The 21373-nt window shown below is 41.1% G+C and overlaps 1 protein-coding gene and 1 long non-coding RNA gene across 3 annotated transcripts in view; one reads left to right on the top strand and one right to left on the bottom strand.

Moving 5' to 3' along the window:
- NAP1L1 (nucleosome assembly protein 1 like 1) overlaps positions 1–189 on the bottom strand; it is a 31480-nt gene extending 31291 nt beyond the window's left edge. For both annotated transcript variants that reach the window (XM_027654491.1, XM_027654499.1), the window contains exon 1: positions 65–189. The gene's annotated coding sequence lies outside the window, so the exon portion shown is untranslated. The remainder of the gene's footprint in view (positions 1–64) is intronic.
- Positions 190–16622: 16433 nt separating this feature from the next.
- LOC113957924 lies at positions 16623–19911 on the top strand. Its single transcript, XR_003531327.1, has 3 exons — positions 16623–17073; positions 17661–19130; positions 19695–19911. It is a non-coding gene; the product is annotated as an uncharacterized LOC113957924 (long non-coding RNA).
- Positions 19912–21373: the final 1462 nt, after the last annotated feature.

Raw genomic sequence — 21373 nt, 5'->3', positions numbered from 1 at the left:
CACCCCCCGGTAGCCCCCCGCACTCCCGGCCCAGGGCGGCGGCGGCAGGAGCGCCCCGCGGTACCTGCGCGGCCCGCGGGCCCGGTGACTCAGGAGCAGCGAGGCGGAGGCGCCGCGCGGCCGGCGGTGAAAGGACCCGCGCTCCCGCCGCTCGCGCTCATATAGAATTAACGTCACCACGTAACCCCCTCCCCCGCGCGCCCCGCGTCTCGTGGCAACGCGCGCGCCCTCGCGCCGCCCGTTGGCCGAGGACGGTTGGGCCCGAGCGGCGGCGGCGGCGCGCGCGGAGCCGCCCCGGTGCCACCCCCGGGCCGCGTGTCCGGAGCCACCTCCGGGACGTGTGGCCGCGCACGTACTGGCCCCGGCCCCCCACACGGCGGGGCACCCGCCCGCCGATCCGCCGGCAGCTGCCGCACCGCCCGGGCAACTGCCGCGCCTCCGCCCCGGCGGACCTGCCCGCGAGTCTGGGTGTGATGCTACCCCGACCACTTGGGTGCTGCCTTAAACCCGAACTCGGGGGGCTTCTGAGGGAATCTGACCAGAAATAGAAGTTACTGGGACAGGTAAACCCTGTTCACACAGGCTACAGGTACCATAAAACCACAGTCATCATTAGCAGACCAAGCTGAGCACCGTGGTGGTTCAAACCTTCAGTGATCGGTTTCGACCATTCCTGCCTTGGCCGGGATGGGCAGACAAGGCAGCAACAGCTTCAGCCCTCCCATTTTAACTTGCCATACTGGACTACCAGAGTCCTGTTTTCTGACAGATGCCTCACTGTGAGCTCCAAGCAAAGCCTTCCCTAAAACTAGTTCTAGGGTTTCTTCCCCGTACTCATAGTCCTGAGTAATATCACAGAGCATACTTGCAGAAGACATCTGTGACCTACACTGAACTTAGAGAATTCCCTTGGCTGGAATGATCCAATGATTTCAAGTATGATTAGGTGGGATGGTCAGACACGTGATGGCATAAGAGCAGTTTGCTGAGGATATATTGCATAATATTTAATGTGTATTCTTCAGAATTTACCAAGTTCTTCCATCTACTTGTCTAAAGCAGTCTGCTGTATAAATGTAGCTACTTAAATAATGAAAGTGACAACAGAAAGCAAAGCAAGAAGAAAAATGGTGGATCTGCCTAGTATCTGCAACACAATCTATGTTAAGAACAAGCAAAATACAAAGGTTCCTATTCTGCACTGCATGGTGCCACACTAATTTTGTTCCAGTGTTTGGCAGTAAAATCTCGGCCCCCAAAAGTGGATGTCTTTGTGGCAAAGAAATCCCATCTGCAAGACAGAAGTTTATGGAAAGAACTTAAGAATGCCCTTTTCCCCAGCACAGTGAATTTTGGAAGGTGGGCTTTTTTATATCATGCAATTTTAAAAAGTGTAAAGAGGAAAAAGAAGGATCCTGGAAAAAGGTTGCACAGCAGAATCTAAGTGATAAGAATTAGGGAGAAACAGGAATGGAGATGCTATATGATTCTAAAATTAAAGTAACTGAACCCCCCTTGTAACCCTCAGATTTTAAAATTGTACTAGGTACTAATGTCTTATTTATCTGAGGTGTTCAGTGCTAGGGAAATATGAAGAGGACAGTGATGTACAGAAGGCATTTGATGAAAATTAGCAGTCAATTGCTTTTATTGCAACACGAATTATATGCTATTGCAGGTGTTCCCTTTATTCAATCAGCTAAAGTAGCAATCAACTGTAAAGAAGTGATTCACAAGGCAGTGGCTCACCTTGCTTGTCTTTCTGAGATCTACCACCTGAGGTGGCACCCAGTGACCCCTATAAAGGAGTACAGAAGAAATGGGATGTGCGGAAGCCAGCAGTGTGGCGTAGAGAGAACAATCCAGTCAACAGCTGTGCCAAGGAGTGGGCACAGATCTAAGCACGTCTAAGCTGGAAATGTGCCTCTAGGCTGGAGGGAAATGCCTTTTCATCCCAAATTCAGAGATGTCTTTTAGGGGTTTTGCATTAGTTGAGTAAGTTAACCCCTTCTCATGAGACCAAATGAAACCAAAGTCCCTATACTAGGGCTTTTAAGGAGTTTTTGAAGAACAGTTATGGAAACATTTTTCAATAAGAAGCAGTTTTTGTCAACAGCTAAGTAGAAAGGGACAAGGGAGAGGACATAAGGACATCACTCCTGCTTCCACGTGGCACCTGCCATCACAATGTATGGAAAAAGGAAAAGACCAGCTTATTTCTTACAATACCTGAACTGTATGCACATGCAAGCTTTCTAGTTTGGGTTGTTTTGCTGTCAAAACAGTTCAACTTATCCTGACATTTGTACGGTCATGAAAATTATATAAAGAAACTTCAGTTAGACTTGAGTTTCAATGGCCCATACATTTTGTTGTTGTTGTTGTTGTTTCCTGTGTGTTTCCTATGAGCATACTCAGAACTATTTGTTTCAGCCTGTCTGGATCATTGAAGTACTGCCATGGGATTGCACAAAACATCAAACTAACACCATTTTTGAATAATGAGAATCAAATCACCTGAGAATGCATTAGATATTGACACAGGTATATTTTCCCCATAAACATGTGTTATTTTTTAAAAATATTACATCTTGTAGTTTTTTTAAAAGACTTAGAACACATTTGTAAGAAATGTGCAGGTGTGGTCATTGAAAGCCCAGAGACACACCATTTTCTCCAAGCTGAAAGAACCTTGATAAGAGTCACTAGGAGAACTGCTCTATGGCATAGTAGCTGGGGCTTGTCTCCTGGGGACTGTGGCTTGAGGTCAAATTGCTGCTCCAAACCAGGGGAAAAAAAGTTTGAACCGGGTCCCTCACATACTAGTTGAGTGTCTTACTCACAGAGCTGTACCACAGCAGGGAATCTAATCTCTCCCTTGGGTGCGTAGGCCTTATCAGCAATGCTCACTTTTGGGTTTTTCCCACTGACCTATATGTTGGCTGTGGAGGGGGGCTCAGGCAGGTGCTGTCTCCAGGCAGGGGCCTGGACGGCACTCAGGGACAGAGCACAGCCCTGGATTTGTATGTGGAGGGGTCTGAAGGTCAAGCACTGGTGCTGTTACAGGAGGCTAAACCAGTATTTCTCTAATAGCCTGTTGCAACAAGTGAGTTTGGCATTCAGATCCAGGCTCAATCTTGGTAAGCACAGTATGCATTCAGTGTAGTTGAGCTGCATTCAGGCTACAGCTAAGCTAAAGCAACAGTGCCTTAGCTTAGGAAAATGTGTTGGTCGTGGAGCTTGGTATGCTTACTTTGGATCAAGAACTCCACTGTGGCAGGCGATTCCTTGAACATTTAAGTTACTTTCAGTCTTTTTTGTACTGACAGAAAAATGCAAAAATCCTTTGTATGAACATGTGTCTGATTACCTGAACACCTAGACACCCCTTCAGACTACTAGGCCAGGCTTGGCACCTACTAAAGGCTCAGTTTTACAGGATTCACATCCCGCTCAACACTGCAAACCTGCAATGTATGAAAAGCTATGAATATACATTCTCTTCTGATCATAGCTGATTTCAGATTAGCTCACCCCTGACGGTTTTCCAAAGTGTCAGTTGCCTAATGTCACCCTCTCCTGAAATCTCTTGGCAATGCTCCTCATGTGAGCACTGAGTTACAGCAATGGATGATATGAGTGCTCCTTGTCTACTTCTGTCTCTGGTAGCTGGCTGAGCTACAGTCACCATGGAAGTTATCATTAGTCACTGAAAATGAGAATGCTCACTGAACTATTTACAGAGTAAAAACTCCAAGTACCACAAAGAGATGCCTTTTCCTTGGTACAGTTTCAAACCCCAGTGAAACCCTTTGCGGAAGTACTAGGTTTATCAGTACACAATGAAAACAGAGAATCCAGAGTATTCCTTTTAAAAGTCTGAATTGCTTTCTTATGGCTAAAACCAATTATTTCAACATGGCTGAAAGCAATCATTTCAACTCTTACTGAATGATTATTCCAAGTTACATGACTAGAATGATACAGCACAAAGCTGATTAGTTTTTTCATGTACTGGTTACTTTTTAAGGAGCTACTTGTTTTATGAAGGAAAGTACATCGTTCCACAAACAAGTCATAGTTTATAAACAGTACTGGGCAGCACAGAAAGTTCTGCTGAACTATCACATGACAAATCATGCAAATCCCCCTGTAGAGCTAAGTGAACACCTCTCTCGGATTTCTGGTTTGCACTTACTTCTGCTTTTGTGAAAAGAGAGCAAATTTTCCCTCAGAGAACACATTTGCAGTAAGGAGTAGCAGCAACTAAAGAAATACAGTATGTGTAACAATTTACATACTGTAATAAAAGACAAATAAAAATTACATTGTTTGAAAAAAGTGAAATGCTGAAATGAGATTATGTATTTTTTGATACAATAAATCTTTAACATCTTTCGTTTCTCAATATTTTTAACTATCCACAGACTAAATCATGACTCTTGTCTTACTTTAGAGGGATTGCTCATAGATACAGAAAGTATAAACCAAAAAGAAAGAAAAAAAGAAAGAAAAAAACAAAATCAAAAAACCATGAACTTAGGGGAGAGATAAAGAAAATAGGGGCAAAAAAGTAAATGATTCAGATGTTTTGAAATCAATGAACAAATGCATATACAAGTACTTTAGAGGTAGTACAGAAGGTAAAATCTCAAGTACAGTCCACTTGGTGTTTTTTAGGGTCATTGCTGGGGCTAGAAGTCACTGAAGTTTGGGGGTTTTTTAAATATTTCACTTACTGTGAAATTTTGAGGAAAAAAAGCAACAGTGCTAACTGAAATGTCACTGTAGAATAGACTTTAAAGAAGCTGTATGAGGAAACTGATGAATTATTAAATCATTACATTAGAACATCTTTTTATAATGTATATAAATTAGTTAAGTAATAAAAAAAAAGACATTCAGTAGAATAGATATGTATCTCTTGTAATGCCTGCGATTGTTCCTAATGTATCTAACTCTAACACAACAGCAAAATTATGTCCAGAGGGATTTTTGTTTCTAGTATTATTGGTCATTTGACTTGATAAAATAAAATGCTAAGAAAATTGATAGTTATAGTCAAGGGGTTTGCTTTGGTCTCATAAGGATGTAAGTAATATATTGCCTAAAGGGTGCCCAATACCTTTCACATGAAAGGATAAAGCTCACTCCCTTAAACTACTCCTAGTTCTTTGATCTTCACAGGTTTAATGCTTTGGAGTTTGGTTTGATTTTTGTTTTTTCATGGTAAGAGAGTGTACGAGGCACTGCCAGAAGTCTCTGTTACTGCTAAAAATGCTCATGGTAGCACCCAGAGCAAAGCAGGAAATGGTTTGGAGTATGAAAAATTAGCATCCCAAATAGGGAGGAAAAGACAATAACCCATTCTTGTGGATTGCAAACCTTCCCTCCTTTTTCCTCCCTAAAAAAAAATCAGAGATGGAGCAATTACAAACATTCCATTTAGACCATCTTTAATTATTTAGTTTTACTTTTACTATTTCACTGTAAGTTTACTAGCATAAATTCCAATGTTTACAATTAAAATCGTAATAAAGCCAAATCTTGCATTTTATAATTTAAAAATATCATAGAGAAACTCTGACAATTTAAGCACTTTTGTCCCATATATGTCTTGAGTTGAAACATTTGCTAGGACTAACCCTCTTGGATGAGCAATTTATATTCAATGAATTGACAATTACCAATTTAATCTATGACTTTGACCTTTAAAATAATGTTCTCAGCAGCTCTAGTCAGAGTATGACCTGGCACAGGAGAGCTAGGTCCTCCACCTCTTGCAGCCTGATTTCTCAGAAGATGATGAACCTTCAAGAAACACAGACACAGACACTACTTGTTTTTCTCAATACATTTTTCTAAATCTTTGTTTTCTTCAGCAATACTCTTTTTTTTTTTTTTCCTGAAGGTAGATGCCTTGGCACCACATAGCAGTGCAGAATACGGGTGGAAAGAATTGCATCTAGTTCAGTCAGCAAAAAAATTAAGGGTGTTTCAAAATTACAGTTCAAAACACAGCACTTTAAGTGGATGGTGTGCAAAGGCTGATCAGCTGCATGGCAGAAGCTGTCTGAAGAATGTCAACATAGGGATATGAACAAGCTGTATTAAGTAAATTTGTAAGAAAGGGTGCATATTTAAATTTTTTTTTGTAACACTCGTTTTCTCTCTTTGCTCCTGTACTGCTTTCTCTCTAGCTTTGACTTGGGGCTAGAGCTTAGAGGAGAAAAAAGGAAAGGGAAGGATATTTTAGCTGAAGATCTTTGAGTTTGGGTCAATGGCTGCAGTACCTTGCATTATGTCTGCATGTTCCAAGATATGGATTCTCAGGACAGTCTGTCAGGGACTGACACTAATTCTGTTCCAGAGGGTGTCTGGAAGAGTTTGTACTGATGGGGTTCTAATATGCTCAAATCCTGTTTATTGCAATAACCAAAGCAAACTTTTGATCAGAAGACCATGCTGGATATTAATATTGCTCAAGGCTCCCATCTACCAACCTGAACTGCTGTCTAGGGAGGTTTCCTACTTGCTAGAGGCTTAGTGACATTGTGGAGACACTGATGTGGCTTGTCCAGTCCTCACAATATTGACCTCTGCTGCTCTTCCAGGTGGACACCAATGCTGATACCAGGGGAGATGTGGAGTGTATTGAGCATGTATACATTACTGAGGGTGAGACCATGAGGGCCAAATGGTTTTGTCTTTGATCCTACTGGTTAGGGCAAGGGACTTTACAAGGAGTGAGTGAATCCTTTGGATCAACAAGTACTGTGCAGCTCGTGTCAATGACAGGGATTATTTTTTTATGACCATGGGTCCTTTGTGAGAATTAAAGATTGTTGGGGAAGAGGTGGGATCCCACCTGACTAGGCAGGCCAGAAACATCTTTGACAACAGGCTGGCCTATTTGGTAAAGAGATAGGAAAATTGGAAAGATGGAGGAAGGAAATGACAACCCATAATCAAGTGAGGGGCTGGGCTGGGCTGACAAGAAAAAAATCTAGCGTGAACAGGAGAGACCTTGAAACCAGCAGTGCAGGACTGAAGGGGACCTAAAGCATATACACTCAAATAAAGAAGTGCTAAGAGGACAACATTATAAGGGAAACTCTCACACTTTTCCTGGGAAAAGGCCTGTTTAGGGACCTTCTTAGAGGAATCCAATAGGAGATGGACCTGTGGAGAAGAGAGTTCCAGGTGAGTTTACTAATTTTTCAAGGACCACCTCCTCCAAGCTCAAGAACAGTCCATACTGATTTGCAGAAAGCCAAACAGAAGTGGCAGGAGGTCTTCACAGACAGACAATGAGATCCTGATAAAACAGTCTCATGTAAAGGAAGCATCACAGGAGGTGGGAATAGGGACAGGTGACCTGTGAGGAATATAGAAACGCTGTCCGGGCATGCAGGAATAGCATTAGAAAAGACAAAGCCTACCAGGACTTGAATTGGTTAAGGGACATGAAAGGCCACCAGAAGAGTTTCTACAAATGACTCTGCAGGAACGGCCCTATGTTGAATGGAACAAGGCAACTGTAACAAATTACACAAAAATAGCCAAGATACGCAATGCCGCCTCTGCCTCAATTTCACAGATAAGATTTGCCTTCTGGAATTGTAGGTCCCTGAAAATAGGGTGAAAATTTGGGGCAAGGAAGACTTACCTTGGTGGAGGAGGATCAGGTCAGGGAACATTTAAACCAACTACACACACAGAAGTCCATGGCTGACAGATGCAGCTGTGAGTGCTGAGGGAGAAACTAATGTCATTGCGAGGCCACTCTCAATTGTCTTTGAAGGATGGTGGCAATTAGGGGAGGTTACAGAGGACTGGAAGAAAGCAAATGTCACTCTTCAGGAAGGGCAAGGAGGAATATGCAGGGAACTATAGGCTGGTCAGCCTTACCTTGATCCCTAAAGAAGCTGATGGAACAATTTGTCCTGGGAACCACTTCCAAACACATGCAAGACAAAAAAGTGACTGGAAGTAGTCAGCATGGATTTACAAAGGGCAGATTGTACCTCACCCTACCAGTAGTCTTCTACAATGAAATGACTGGCGTGGAGGAGGAAGGGACAGCAGTGGGCGTTTATTTTTGCTTATGTTGAAAGCACACTTTCAACACTGTACCCCATAACATCCTCATAGACAAACTGATGATTAAATGGTGAGATGGACTGAAAACTGGCAGTATAACTGGGCCCAGAGGGTTGTGATGAGCAGCAAGAAGTCCAGCTGGAGGTCAGTTACTGGTAGTGTACCCCAGGGGTCAACACTGGGGCCAGTACTGTTTAACATCTTCATTAATGACCTGCGTGGTAGGACAGCATGCATTCTCAGTGAGTTTTCAAAACTTGATCCAACAGTGGGAGGACTGGCTGATATACGAGACATTTGAATTGCCTTGAGAGGCTGGGTAAATGGGTTGACAGGAATCTCATGAAATTCAACCAAGGGAGATTTAAAGTCCTGCCTCTGAGGAGGGACAACTACAGCCACCAGGACAACCTGGGGAGTGATAGGCTACAAAACAGCTTTGCAGAAAAAGACTTGGGGGTTGATACCAAGTTGACCATGAGACAGCAATGTGCCCTTGCGGCAAAGAACACCAACAGCCTCCTGGGTTGCACCAGGTCTAGGGAGGTGTTCCTTCCTCTCTGGTCCACTCTGGTGAGATATATCTAGAGTGCTGGGTCCAGTCCTGGGATCTCCAGTAAGACATGGACATACATATCATGTCTGGAAAAGAGCTATTCTGATTAAGGAAGTGGGGTATTTCTCATATTAGGAGAGGCTGAGAGAGCTGGGACTATTTAGTCTTGAGAAGAGAAGGCTCAGGGAAATTTTATCAATATTTATGAGTATACCTGCTCAGGAGGTAGTAAAGAAGACAGAGCCAGACTCTTCTCAGTGGTGCCCAGTGAAAAGACAAGGGGCAATGGATACAAATTAAAATGTAGTAAATTTCATTTAAACATATGAAAAAACTACTTCACTCTGAGAGTGATCAAACACTGGCATAGGATGCCAGTTTGAAGCCTTGTAGATATTCAAACCCAATTCAGTACAGGCCTCAGCAACCTGCTCTAGCTGTTCCTGCTTTGAGCAGGGATTTGGACTAGATGATTGTCAGAGGTGCCTTCCAGCCTCAGCCGTTCTGTGATTCTATGATGTTTACATAAGAGCCTTGTTGACATTTGATGTTCAAGGATATGAGATTGAAAATCTCCAAAAAACCTCTTAGCTAAATTTTTCATAAGGAAAAATGCAATGTAATACCATTAGTTTAAAACTACCAGAACAGTAGCACAACATGTCTGACATACACAATGCTCACACGTCTGATTAATTCTAAAGTGTTCATGAAGAAGGCAAATCCAAATTATTCTCTATGGTTTGCATGACAGATTCGCATGGGGAAAGAGAGCATTCATACTTGGGGAATTGGAAGTTGACTATATCCTCCGTTGCTTATTAGATCTCTTTCTAGAAAGCCATGCTAAGTCCCAGTTATAAATATAGCATTTTAGTATTCTGCAGAAGAGCAGACTGCTTCTGCATCATTTAATCTTACAATCTCTATGCATTTCAAATAATATCTGCAGCCTAATTTAGGCTGTTTTCTTATAAAATATAACAGTATTTAAAAGGTGATAGTACTGATAAAACTGCTTTGGCTTTTTTGCTTGTCGTTCTGTTTTGTTGCTTTATTTTGATGCTTTTACTTTTCATCTTTCTACGTCTCCCATTGCAATAAGCAGGCCTGGCATTCTTAAGAACTCTCTGGTATTGCTACATCAGCTGAAAAAGGATGAAGGGCAGAAACTAGGCAGAAAAATGAAAGGAAGTTGCAAAGGATGGGAGAAGAGCAAAGGAGAAGAAGTTTGGTGAGAGTTCTGGAATTCGCTAAGTGAAGGAACCAAAGCCTTTAAAAATAAGGGGTGGAATTAATTCCACCTAACTTCAGATGTTCTCAACTTGAATCTCTCTACTGGGTTGCCTTAATAGTGTAGAAAGATAAGCCCTTGTACTGTGTCATTTACCTGGGCTGTTTCAGTTGTCTACTTGAAGACGAGAGGGCTTGTGTCCTAGAAATACCTCTTTATGTCTACTGACAGTACAAGGCCTACAGGATGATCTCAAATATAAATCTGTGCATTTAGTGAATGAACATAAATTCTCTAGCAATATTTTCAGCACCTAAAGTGAAGAAAAGGAAGCTGAACATCAGAAGCAGTCTGGGCAGCTTGTACCTGACAAAGCGGAGTGCCCTAGAGTACATGGAACACAAATTACCCAGTATATTTATTTTGAAAGTTTCATGCTGGTTTTCCTTTCTGTTTTCTCCAGTGGTGTCTGGGTATGAAATGCAGAGAGTATACATAGCATCAGGTTGTTTGGCTTGGGTTTAGGTCTGTAAGGGTAACATCTTCTCCCAGGTTCACCTGGCTGCCTGAGCCCTTCTTCCTCAGATAACTCTGGAATTACTTGATGCAGCTTGATGATGGTTGCAAAATTCCAGATATGAGAAGATATGCAAATCTTATCTGATGTGTTTCTCCTTTCCATTAGCACAGGTCTGTTGTTTCTTAGTATTATTACAAATGCCAGAAGAACAAGAAAGATGGTTGAGATTCCTGGGAGGTCTAGATGACAGCCTAGAACTGTTATGGTGGGTATGTGTCCCTTGGGTGAACAAATCTGCATTAAGCTAGAAATACTTGTTTTCAAAGCAGCATTTAAGCCTGGGAGATTCATCCAAACAAGACACCTTACAGGTGAAGAGGTAATCTGATCCAACAGTGAAGCTACGCAGAAAGAAAAGACAGAAAGCAGATTTGTTAATCCAAAAGTGCATGTGTTACATAAACAACTTCTTGAAAAAACATCACTGTAGAATAGCTTTTTTTTCAGCTCAAATGGAATAACTAATAGTGGATAAAATAACAAGGAAGTCAAAAGAAGTGGTGAAAAGTGCCATTCTGCAAAATCCCTGAAGGGATTCTGAAAAAAATTTTCCCACGTGTCAAAGACCCAGGTACTGATTCTCTGATTTCTTCTTAATAGCTGATCAGCCAATCATGAATTCACTGTTAATGCACAATGAAAAATAACATGATTTCAACATAAATAATTTATAAGAACCAGCCATCGTCGGCAATACGGATGTAGTTAAAAAAGATTCCTACCTTCTATTTAGGAAAGGACAGACTTAATTAAATCTGTTCTCTAAAAGCGAGGTGTCCTATATAAATTGAATATTATACAATTAAATTTTATAACAAGTCTTCAGTAAATTCCAGAATTCAGAAAATTCTACAGAAGTTTTGTCTGCTTATGAATTAAATTGTACCTTTGAGCTTTCATGATTTTTCTGTGAGTTTTACATTTAGGCTAACATACTGTTTTTAAATTATCTGTAGCTATCCAAGTAGTGGTATTTCATAGATCAATATATTATATACCATAAAATACTAATATAAACTAGTACATTTTAGCATGAAGTCTATCAGTAAAGCATTTTTTTAGAATATTGTTCCCTTTTAGATATTCAGACATGAATATCTGCATTAGAATATCATAGTATTTAAAATACTTTAGACGTTACAGAGCATTTTATAACATTAAAGTGGAATTACTTGTATTATAGGGATAGGAATACAATAATTAAGTAATTTGTAAATGGGATATAAATTCATAGGCAAGTAGTGCTGCAAATATTTATGAATGTCTACCATGCTCAAAGCTCTGGTTTTTTTAAACGATAAAATAGGAGTTGATGAAATACTGCTTTGCAAATATATGCTCTTGACAGTCAATAAACTGTAGGAATCCTGCTTCATTAAATTGATTCCTTACTCCAAAAATATCTAAATTTACAGCTACTCCTCCCAAATCCCATGAGGCAGACAGCAGCAGCCAGCCGCCTGAACGCTTTTCAGTCTCGCAGGATCTCATTAGATGCTGAGTATATCAGCCAGGCTCCTGTTCCTGCTGCCCACATTCCTGCTTCTAAATAACCAGTTTAATCCCAGTCTTGCTGACTCCTTGTCCAGGGCCAAAGTAGGCAGTATTGGTGTGTTCCTCTCCAAGCTCAGCTTCTGGACATGTCTTGTACTAGTCTTTGATGTGTATGTGGTCTGAAGCCAGCTCAAGTCTCACTCCTGTGTGGTTTCCTTTGGTGCTGTACTGCAGCTCCAGGAAATACGTGGAAAAAGCAAGTTTTGAAAGTCCTGCATAGCCATTGGAAAAGGATTAAAAATCCTCCAGGATAAAGCAGCAGGCAGGGCATGCATCAGCAAAGGAAAGAGTTACACATCTTGCTCCAGTCGTTAGGAGCACTTCTGCATAGATTCTGAACTGAACAGCTCGGCATCTTTCACCATATCTAGAATTGCTCCTTGCTTTGATTTTTCATGCTGTTACTGTGCAGCTTTTGTTTAATGGGATTATTGCCCTGGGACAGCGTAATTGAAGTTCTTTTCTTCTGTAGTGTGAGCATGTGTACTTTGTCTGCCTCATCTGCATTAATCATGTTTGCTGGGAATATGCAGCCATTAAATGGGTCACTTGGAGCGGTCCTTCCCAGTCCTCTCTCACATTTACTGTTTTGGTGCATTGGCCTCATGGGTAGGACAGAGCACTTACTACTCTGTTCCAGTGTTCCTGAGAACAGAGAGACATCATTCTGTACTATCATTTCTTATCTTGACAAATTGGTTTATTCCTGCTGGAAATAGAAATTTCTGCTTGGAGCCCTGCAAACTGCAGCTTGACACTACTTCTCTTTCTGTTCCCTCCTCCTTTCCATGGGAGCCTGGTTTGCTTTAGAAGTTACTCAGGTGGACAGGTGGCTACTAATGGCCTCTCTGTAATTTTAGGGCAAAATTTTAGATTTGCGGGCTGCATATACCTTTCTTAGCTTCATAATTATGGCATACTTTTAGAACACTTTTCAGGGCTCTAGACCTTTCATTTAATCTGTGCTTTGCATTCAGAATAATCCCTGTCAGGCACAGGCGGCATTTTGCAGGTGGCATAAATGAAATGTAAATTTGTGAAAAACAAACAATGAGGCATATTCTAATTTAAAGTATGTCTAGTAAAGCCCCAAAGACATTTTGCGTAGGAAGTATGTGATTTTGGAAGGGTTTTGCAAAGGGAAAGGATGAGGCAGCTGGGAAAATCAGACTACCTACTTGTTCTTGCTCCTCCTTTGACCTATCATTCCTTATCCTCCACTTAATCAACAACAGGTGACACCTAGTGCAGGTTTTCTCTGTTCTCTGCGGAGTTGATCTGAGAGGTAGGAGCTCCCCTGTGCAGTACAGTCATTTCATTAAGACAGCATCTAGCCCAGAGCCTTCAGCAGGGCAAGACCATTAAGAGCATCAGCCTGAGCATCTAGCAAGGATTTCCTGGATTACAGTTCAAGCTGATTTGGCTGAAGATGGCAGATGAACCTAGAGGTTAAGATTTTTCTCTATTCCTGTTGGATCTTACTAAAGGCCATGCAACCACTGTAATGGGCCTAACAGGTAGGATTGCTTATCCTGAAGAATGAAGAGAGACATGTACACAGAATGTGTAGTCACCCACCCCTCTTTGCTGGCCTACATATTTGATGGGTAAAGTAATGTACAGAATAAAGATGGTCTCAGGTCCCTAAGTTAATGAACTACATGGAACTTCAAAGGCAAAGCAGAGATCGCAGAAAAACTGGGGAATCTCAGGCAGGATTTTAATGGCCAGGGACCTACTTCCAGTCATGGTATCATCAAATAGAATTCCATTTATTAAGGATGGTCAGGCCCTACAAGCCAAAAAATTTCGATTCTTTGCTGAGCATATGAGGCAAAAAGGATCAAAAAGAGGCAGAAATATTATGGGTAAGAAATTTCTGACTCTGCTGACTTCATCAATGCACTCATTAGCACCTTTTCAATTATTAATTGCTCTGCAGCTGCAGTTATTACTGGTCCATATTAATCCTCCAAGGAACACGAGATGACAACACCAAGTCATGACGACCTTGTCTTTCCATATGCTACAACTGATCAGGAATTTTCCAATGAAACAGCTGTTCACTGTAAAGTGTGAATTTTTAAAAATATTTGCCTTTGTTGGAAATAAATATGTTTCATTGATTTCTGTTGGGAAAGTCTTTTTGAATCTGACATGGCCTTCCTACAGCTGATATTCATGAAGAGGATTTTTCTTGAGGATGTTAGACAAATAGATCTTTTTTCTCCCTGCTAATTCATACAAAGTAAATGAGAGGAGACTGAGGAACACCTAGACACAGACTGCATTCTAGGCTGACCCACTTTCAAGAACAATTTTGCCTACACAGGCCTCACACAATATAGCAGATAAAAACAATAACTCCAAACCTTAACAAAACAATATGGAAGAATATGGAAGAGGTATCAGGCTTTGTTACTTTTCTCATGAGTGTTTGTGACATTTTGCAAGAGTCACAGCTGTACGAGAAGGAAACTTCAGAGATTAACTTTCAGACACGTCCTAGTTACAGGGGCTGGGACTAGTTTATCACTATGTGGATATAACCGAAATTGTGTATTCTACACCCTCTGTGTCATTTTTGAGGGACTGTTAATAAATTAATCATTTGCAGCAGCTGCTCAGGGCACACCTGACACCTCAGGCTACAAGCTGGGTGTTAAAGAAACCCTTTGAGGCAGGGGAGTGTTTCTTTGTCTTCACACCAATGACAGCTGTGACAACTTCCCTCGAGGGAGACATTAGCACCTTCACACTCTGTCTGAGGGGTCATCTCTGCTAATGGGCCACAATGGACTGGCATAATAGGCAGCTGCAATGACCTAGACCATCAAAGATTCCAAAAATATCCCATGACTCACAGAGTTAAATCACCCATTGTGAAACTCCCCGCCCTGGGGGAGGTACTGGGCATTCCCACCTGAATTTAAGCATATATAATCCTGCAGGTTTGGGACTTCTGGTACCATTTGGTGGTTCCAGAGTAGGACTAGAACTTCAGCAGGACTGTAACTGCCACTCTTGACAAGACTAAGATTGTTACTTCGACAGAACTGTGACCATCATCTGGACCAACAGGTTTCCTTTTACTTTGCACCCAGGGGGACCATGTGGTGCTCAGCACAGGGGCCAATGAACACTGTTCTATTCTTGTCCCAGGGTTCTGGGTTATACATCTGTTTTTGTGGGTTAAAACCAGTTTTCTCTATATCATTATATTTATTGTAATCTTTTTAGTAAATTGTAACTGACTTGTAATCTCTCTTGAATTGGGTTCATTTCTCCTGCCAGTTTACTTTTAAACCAGCACAAGACGCTATCAGTTCAACCAAGTATTAAATTAAGTCTGTTGTATTCTGAAAGCAACAGATTCTTCTTTTCAAGATACTTTAAAGTGTATCTCTGTCATTTGGTTCAATATCTTCTTCCCAAAGTCCCAACAACCTCCAATAAACCTTGAAACAATAGTTCTGTGTGCATTGAAATGCTTTTTAGTATTTTTGTATAATTATAGGGGTTTTGCTTTTCTTTTTCTTTTTCCATACTCCTGCATAATTCAGTGCTCTTTCTACATATTCAACTGGGTAGTGGTTCTGTGCAACAAAGAATTATAAGTCTGTGATTAATGGTTATTGAAATGAACACATCCAGTTGAGGAAATCTGCTAGAAACCAACAGATCCAAAAAGATATTTACTCAGACTTTGTTATCATCAAAATTTTTATTCATCTTTGCATGGGAGATGAACAGTGATCTTTAGTAGGTTCCTGAGAAACCAAAGAGGTGTTCTTTATAATGTGAGAAACAAAGATCAGGAACAGCAACTAAATGACCAGTATGTGACTTACAAGGCCAAAGTGGAAAGAGGCAAGAAAATGCTAGGAAAGGGAAATGAAAGAGGAAAAAAGTAGAAGAAAAGTCAGAACAGAAAATGAGTGAAAATAAAAAGAGAAAGCTGGAATCTGGTTTTATAGATTGAAATATGTCAGACATAATAATTTTTATTAATTATTATTACTTTTATTATTATTACCATTACAATGATTGTATTCTTTCCTTTTCCTTAGCAATAATAGTACTAAGAAAAATGTGAGGAGTTAGGGCAAAAATCCTGTAAAAACTTGCAAAAGGCTCTTAAGGAGGGACAGAAATCTGTTTAAGAGTTATCCATTCTGGTTGGTGGGTAAAATGTCTCCCACAATTCTATATTCTATTCAAAAATTAGTGGAAAGTTAATATTTGTGCAGTGAATTGGAGGCAGGTGTTGAAGTAGAATTAGAGGTGATCAAATAAATGTGAGACTTTTTCAAAAAAGAATTACCTGCTTTTTATACCTTCCCCAAAATTAGGAGTTTCCACAGATTCCAAATTAAGAGGAGAAAGGGGGTACTTCCTTTCCTCTTTCGAACTAAACCTCTCCATGAAAATATAAACCCTCTAAAAGAACCCTGTGGTTTATATTTTTGGTGGCCGGTCAACCTAATTAACAACTAGTCAAAACATTGTCATAAGCTAAAGCACACATCCTGTCTCTAGTAGCTTAAAATCAGCTGCTTAGTGATTACAAGTGGCTGGTTACCGATCAGAGGCCCTAAAAAACTCCTCTGTAATCTGCTGATGTGCAAAGGTAAACTAGGTCCAGTGATGCCGGGATAGAGATGGATGGTATATGAAGTTCTTTGAGGCACTGGCTTTGCTGCAGCAGAGACTTTCAGAGTAGGAAGCCACTGAAGATGATTATTTTTCCTGATGCAGGAGGGATACCCAAGGCTGAAATGTTCTATTTGCACTCCCAAATCAGCAGCAGAGATGTTCAAGAGAGGATGCTCACGTGTCAAAACTCTCTCTCTGCTCCCCAGAGTAGCATGGCTGTATGGGAAAGGGTGTTCAGGGCCTGAAAAATCTCTCAGTCTAAAGCCACAGAGATGTTTGAGGGTCAGTCTGGACTGGATTGCCTACCAGGCACATCAGAAAGACAGTGAAAGGATTCGGCTCAAGGCAAAAACATAACTTGCATTTTTGGGTTTTCTGGAGGAGGAGAAGGTGAGTTGTCCTCACTTTTAATTTAGATATTAATCAGAATGTGAGTTTAATTGAATTTTATTTAAGGAGGGTCTAGAAAGCCAAGCTCCTAAATCCCTTAAATAAATCAAATTTGAATTAAATAGCCAGTGACAGGAGCAAGCACAGCAGGAAGGAAACATGATACCTACTTTTGCTCAGAGACTCATCCTTTTTCATGGGAAGGATAAGGGAGTCAGAATCCCTCTAAGAATGCTATTGAACTCATGGCAGCTTAGGAGAACTTAAAATAAAAAAAAAAAAAAAAAAAAAAAAAAAGAGGATTTGCAACCAAACTGTGTAAGAACAAAATATGGAGCAGCTGAAATAAAATGGACGCTTAGCTCTTAAAGTCAGAATATCATCATGTGGAGCAGGTCCTTCCTTTTAACTCTCACAGGACACTGCTTTTGCTATTCACCCATGTTTTTTTCTATTCTCTTTTATTCCTAATCAGTGGAATTTGATAAAACTGGATTGCATGATAGGCCACAACTATGTTTTCTGAACACTAAGTACAGGGAAATTCCCTGGACTTCCAGGTTTTGTTTGTGTTCCTTTCTCTATAGCTTTATATCCACATGGGAAAGCACTTCCAGTGCTGGAAATCACATTGCAAGTGGTCTGTACAAATGATCCTTCCTTAAAAGAGAAAACTTAGCAAGGTGAGTCAGTTTAATAATAATTTTCTGGAGAAGCTATGAACAACCCTAAGCAATAAAGATTTTTGCCTTTAATACTTTTCATCCTCTTATTTTCTAATGAAAAAAGAAAGATAGTGTGAGAAGGAAGGAAGGAAAGAAAAGCATGTTTTTCCGCGATTTATGTGTGTTTCAGTTCATGATGAATGATCAGAGGTAGTGTGCAGGTAGAATGGATTTTTAGCAGCCAAGCAACTTGCCTGGGTAAGATTTTTCTCCTTAATGCCATTTAGCACTACTATTTTTGGGTGAGATGTTAAAGAGAGAAAAAATGGGCCATGTGAAAATATGCCATGCCATGCCTAGATGCAATTTCCATGTGAATAATTTTAAATCTTCACTTGCAAGATGTCAAATGTTAGGGAACAAATGCAGACAACCTTAGCTTCTTCTCTGAAGGAAATCGTAAGAACAAGTTCACGTTTTTTGTCTGCCTGCGTACCAGTCCCCCTCTTGCCTGTCACATTTCTCCCACTCTATGTTGTATGGATTTTAGCTAAGCCAAGGGAGAAGTGAAAAACAGAAGTAACAGTTCCTACCAGCTCTGTAAACCAGCCACATGAAGACATAAGCAAGACCACAGGAAGAACCTCCTGTCTCTTATCAGGTAACAAAACACTCCAGGTAGAAGAGAGAGCTTATCAATGGCCTAGTTTTGAGATGGCCTTCAGTGAATGTTGCACTTAAATAAGTCTTCAAGTCCTTGATCTCAGTGCTCAGCAGCACTTGTTGATATATTCTCCTACAATCACCTTATCACAAAAGAAAAGATAATGCACAATGCTGATACTGTAACTCTATACTATTGATAGCAGTGACAGTATTATATAAGCATTTTATTCAGAGTTCCTGCTCTGTGTTGTACTCTCTTTTTTTGTACCCTTTCTCTTCTCTCTGCTCAATGGCATGCACGCAGACACTCCACAAAAGTTTTGGCAGAGTTTAGTTTTGGAATCCTGGTATTGAGAGTAACAGCTAGAGTTTTTGCAGGGAGAAACACTGGGCACATATTTCAGCAATGGGCTGGGACTCGGCAGGCTGATATTTAATTCCTCATGCTCTGCATCTTCTGTGCTTTTGTTCCTTTCTCTCTAGAATGGGAATAATGAAGTTTCCTTTTTCACACCTTTTTTCATGTAGATTGTAATGGCTAAGGTTCCTCAGGCCTAGCAAAGGTCTGATCCTGTGTGAACACTCGGAAAACCCCTCCTTGGCAGGGAGAAGTAGAGAGGAATATTGCTTCTTGCTCAGCCAAGAACTGCAGAGCATATGTTTTGCTATCCTTATCCAGACAAGGCTCAGACTCAGTGAAAGCATCATCAAAATGAGTGCAATCAGGTAAGAACTCATATCTTCTCACCATGCTTCTTCTTGTGATAGTATACTATCACACATTGCATGTTATTCCTATAAATTATTAATTATTTTAAGCACAAAAACTGTATCTTAACTTTTTGCTTAATTTCATTCTTTCAACAATCAAGGTCAGATGATGCATTAAAATCTCATAATTCCAACTTTGAGCAGGCAGTCCTTGCAGCAGCTGTAGAGATCATTCTGTGCCTGTGTTTGCAATACCTTGATCTGTTTATTTATAACTTGCCAGATCTTTGGCTGGAAGCATTCCAAGCATAAGGAAAAAAAAACACCACAACAAACTTATATGAAATGCTATATTTTAATTAAATGGTTTTATATTATCCTAGAATTTCTTTGCTAGCTTTCTTTCCTGATTAAAAAAAAATATTCCATTAGTAACAAAGTACTTATCTCTCATAGCTGAAATTATTCTTGAATGGAAGTTCCTACTAAAAAGGATTTAATTTTTTTATTTTGATGGGAAGAAAAGATACCAGTTTTGCATTTAGCTCTTCTCCTTACCATTTCCATTTCCATTTTCAGGAGAATTTGGAGCTCAGAAAAGGTGCCAGACTGACAACACTGGAAACTCAGTCTCCATTTATCTGCAGGCTGCTGGGTTTTCATAGAGTCATAGAATGGCTTGGGTTGGAAGGGACCTTAAAGACCGACTACTTCCAACTCCCCTTGCCACAGGATGCCATACACAACATACAAGTCACTCAGTCTCATTCAGCCTGGCCTTGAAAATTTCCAGGGATGGAGCATCCACAGCTTCTCTGGACAACCTGTTCCAGTGTTTCATCACCTTCACAAAAAGAATTTCTTCCTAATACAAAATCTAAACCTCACCTCTTTAATTTTGAAGCCATTTCCCTTGTCCTGTCACAATATGATCTTGCAAAAATTCCCTCTCCAGCTCTCTTGTAAGACCCCTGAGGTACTGGAAGGTGCTATAAGTTCTCTCTGGAGTCTTCTCTTCTCCAGGCTGAACAATTCCAACTCTCTCAGTCTGTCCTCATTTAAGAGATGCTCCAGCCCTCTGATCATTTTTGTGTCCCTCCTCTGGACTTGTTCCAACACGTCCATGACATTCCTTTGCTGGGAGCCCCAGAGCTGGGTGCAGTATTCCAGGTGGGATCTCACCAGAGCAGAGGGGCAGAATCCCCTCCCTCAACCTGCTGGCCACACTCCTTTTGATGCAGCCCAGGACATAGCTGGTGGTTTTGCACCACTACTATGTGTCAACTTGATAGGAAAGTTCACGGGTTAGAGGGCACCTCTTGCTTTCAGACATTATTTTCTTGGTCTGTCAACCCTGATGTGCTGGTTTTGGCTGGGGAAGAGTTCATTTTCTTCACATTGGCTAGTATGGGGCTGTGTTTTGGATTTATGCTGAACACAGGGTTGATAATATTATTGCTGAGCAGTGCTTACATAGAGCCAAGGCCTTTTCTTCTCTTCATATTGCCACACTGGCAAGAAAGTTGGGGGTCCATGGCAGACTGGGACATGTGACATAACCCAGACATGTGACACAAACTGACCGAAGGGATGTTCTGTACCATCATGTGCAGTCTATAAAAGTGGCAGAAAGAAGGAGAAGGGGGGGGGATGTTTGGAGTGATGGCATTTGTTCTTCTCAAGTAACTGTTATATGTGGTGAGGCCCTACTTTCCTGGAGATGGCTGAACACCTGCCTGCCCATGGGAAGCAGTGAATTAATTGTGTTTGCTTTGCTTTTACTTTCTCTATTAAACTGTCTTTATCTCAACACACGAGTTTTCCAGCTTTTCTGGAAAAGCTTCCTGATTTTCTTCCCAATCCCACTGGTGGGGGAGTGAGCAAGCGGCTGTGTGGTGCTTGGCTGCTGGCTGTGTTTAAACAACAACTGACAACAACAGCAAGTTACTGGGCTTGAAACTATTCCTGCAGGCAGTGAGGAAGAGGAGTATCTTCTGGCAGGGAGTTGCTGTGTAATCTGACACTGTCGGAAAGTCTCTGACCAGCAGTTTCAAAGGGGCGTACTGGAGAGGAGGAGAAGAAACTAATGATCCATCCTGAAGCTCCACCCTGAGACTGAATGTAACTACCTGAGATATGACAATGTGTTTCCATAGTGAAAAGCATTCAGAGCCATTTATTTGCACCCCGGGGGAGGGTTCGTGAAGAACTGCAGCCCGTGAGAAGGACTGACATTGGGGAAGTTTGTGGAGGACTGT

The sequence above is a fragment of the Corapipo altera genome, unplaced genomic scaffold (genome assembly GCF_003945725.1).
Source record: "Corapipo altera isolate COAL_440 unplaced genomic scaffold, ASM394572v1 1, whole genome shotgun sequence".
NCBI classification, from domain to species: domain Eukaryota; kingdom Metazoa; phylum Chordata; class Aves; order Passeriformes; family Pipridae; genus Corapipo; species Corapipo altera.
This window is presented reverse-complemented; position numbering and strand designations above follow the sequence as displayed.